General features: G+C 42.9%; 1 pseudogene across 1 annotated transcript in view; it reads right to left on the bottom strand.

The window, feature by feature from the left end:
* Nucleotides 1–646: 646 nt before the first annotated feature.
* LOC147634821 (exocyst complex component EXO70B1 pseudogene) overlaps nt 647–3,133 on the bottom strand; it is a 2,833-nt pseudogene continuing 346 nt past the window's right edge. Inside the window, exon 1 of the transcript XR_015266809.1 lies at nt 647–3,133. This exon is cut by the window's right edge and continues 346 nt beyond it. The product of XR_015266809.1 is annotated as an exocyst complex component EXO70B1 pseudogene (transcript).

Genomic DNA, 3,133 nt, shown 5'->3' on the forward strand with positions numbered 1-3,133 from the left:
GAGCATTTACTCATTTTTGGATACCCAAAATATCTCATATTTTTAATATTGCTCATAGTTTTTTACTAATAAACCTTGTACATTTTCAACTCTTTATCTTATGTGAGCATTTAAGGGACTCCCCTTCCTTACATATGTGTCATAATAAAATCATTATACCCAAAATATCTCATATTTTTAATATTGCACATAGTTTTTTACTAATAAACCTTGTACATTTTCAACTCTTCACCTCATGTGAGCATTTACTCATTTTTGGGTTTTTTTTTTTACAAGTTGGATTTATCTCCTCCCTACACATGGATTGATGCTATTGGTCCATAGGAACCTTAATTGGACCATAGTCTAAAGATTTCTGAAAATCTAGACCCTTAGGCTAAGGTTCTTTATACCTATTTTCAATTAATTCCAATTACACATTGGAAAATTCTTTTTGAATTTCTGTTTCAGGGGAACTCATCTGAATTAGAAGAGATATTTTTCTATCCAAAAATATTCAAAATCTGAATATTCTCTCTCTAGAATATTTTTCTCTCTCTAGGCTAAAACAGATAGAAACAAGGTCTTTATATTTCTGAAGAGGGATTGATTACAGGGGAAGATACTAGACATCAAAAAGGGGGTGGGGGAGGAATCTTACATCTGCTGTTGGTCGGTCATCTTCTATTGCTGTTGGCCTGTATTTAATCCCATGACTGGGTAAAATGTCAAATAAAATGTTATCACTTCACATGTGTGGTCATAACTGCTACGGACTGATCATGAGATGCTGCCGACTGACGCATCATTGCTGAAATATGCTGTCGATTGGATGCTACATACCCTAAATGCACCTAAAGCTGCCTAATGAGGGATTTAGATCTGGGATTAGCCATGGCACTGCCTTATGCATGTGACACTTCAAGTCATGGAGAATGACTTCCTTCTGTTGGCTGATTGGCCCGAGGTGCCCTCAAACAGGTCAAGCAGACAATGGTCAAGATCCTCTGCTGTATACTTTATATACTTTCGAGAATGCCTTCCAGACTCCAAGTAGCTTTGAAACCGAGATGAAAAGGAGCGGTATGCTGGTATCAACTTCTCTGCAATGGATAGCCTGAGCTCCTCTCTTAGCTGAGGATCAGGCACAACCCAAGAGGACTGTGTCCGGATCATATCTTCAAATGAGGCATTGAATGTTTTGAACCTCTCTTTCAATGCAACCTTCGAGATGCCACTGGAAAAACTGTCAGTCACAGATAGGCCCTCATCCCGGAGGCATGTCAACACCTTCATCCATGCAGTTCTCACATAATTGGTTGCATACTGCCTGACCTGGCCTAAATGCTTTCGTACCCAATCCTCCCCGACCAACAAGGAGAGCTCTGATTTCTTCACTTTCTGCACAATGTAGTGGGCATTGTTCATGAGAAAGAGGTATGACTGACCTATGTCTTTGTAAAGCTTGGATTTGCCATCCAAATTGCATTCCAGGAGGATGGTGAGCCATATTATCTGCACGGCCAGAGGGGAAAGATGGTCGGTTCCATTGTGGCTTTCCTTCTCCGAGGAAACGTCTACTGATGATCCACTGCATTGAGCGTCCATTACCAGATTCTCGTCTCCCAGGAGCCGCCTCAAAGTGCCTGTGTAGCTCACGAGAAGCCAGATATAGTTCATCACGTACCGTGTCAAGGGATGTACCACCCCTCCTGGAATGGGGATTTTAGATGTGTCTCTCTGAATTGCATTCTCAAACTCTGCAAAGGTTCCTCTAGCTGCCTCTCCAAGCCTCATAAGGATCCCATGGGCCTCAGACCTCACATTGGAGAATATATTATCAGAGAAGATGAAGTTGATGTCAGGTGTAAGGTCCCATAGGGTTTCATACATGTCCAGGATTCTGAAGATCTTCTCAGGAGACCTCCTACTGACGGCAATGGCCTCCCCCAAACTTAAAATCTGCAGTATGGAGCCTTTTGCCAGCTCTGCAAATGCGGTTTCCCTCCACGGACTCAACCCTGCAAATACCTGTTCACACAAGTTCCTCTCACTTGCATACAAAACCCTAACGGCCACCTTCAAGGTCTGAACCCACTTCTTGATTCTCACTTCCAAGTTCTCCCATGCCATTTTGTGCACGTCTTCAAAGTTCAGCTTCTCTATCCCCAAACTGCGCAGGCTTTGGTCTAAGAGAGCCTTTCTGATGCCAGAATAGATCTGGCAACACTCTCTTCCATAACCCCCTGCCACCATCCGCCGTGCAATGTCATTGAGGTCAGAGATGACATGCGCATGGAGCAGTTCAATGGTGAAATTCACAGTATGGAGAGGCAGTACTGAAGGCATGCCATCATCATCGACATCACCATTATCATCGATGAAACTATTTCTATCTTCCTCCTCCTCTCTGCACATGAGACCTGGGCCTTTTTCTGCACCATTAGACTGCACAGACGTTATCTCAGGTATCCATTCAGGATCTACAGAGCTGCTTTGTGAAAGAAGCAAGTGCCTAAACTCCTGTTCTAATCTAGCCATGACCAACTGAAGCAGGCTCTGGGCTCTGTTGAAAGCTTGACTTTCCCGCTGCATCCTTGAAAGAGAACCCATCAAATCTTGAAGCTCATCCACTGCATGTAGGTAAGATTCAGAATCTTTAGTTTGACAGGACCAGATATGGGTGTTTCTGGCAAGCTCAGAGGTGGCCATTTCCCACTTCATCACAGTGTCCCCTGCCATTTTCAAGCTCTCAAGGAGCTCGGTATGTTTAGAAGGCAAGGATTCAGGCAAATCTGTCTCTCTGTTTCTGTTATTATTCTCATTCATGTTGGAAAACCTGTCATCAAAATTGGAGAAAATGCGGAGCATATCGTCTGTGGTGTTGTCATTGCTGCTCAAAGACTTTAATATGTGATAGGCTGTAGCTATAACCCTGTCTGTGCCATCTGATGAAGCCATTAAGTGTCGATTTACTAATCCAACTCAATTAAGCTGAGAGCGCCAGATTAAGACAAGATTAATAAAAGTGGCTGCTAATTGATTGAAACCTCAGGAAAAAGCTAGGCTGGATTGGTGTGAAATACACGAAAATGAGTCTCGGACGATTAAATCAGTTATCAGAAAACCCCTGCAGAAAGGGAGGTTAAAGCAA

The sequence above is a fragment of the Cibotium barometz genome, chromosome 10 (assembly GCF_041138505.1).
Source record: "Cibotium barometz isolate CiBa-2024 chromosome 10, ASM4113850v1, whole genome shotgun sequence".
Classification (NCBI taxonomy): Eukaryota; Viridiplantae; Streptophyta; class Polypodiopsida; order Cyatheales; family Cibotiaceae; genus Cibotium; species Cibotium barometz.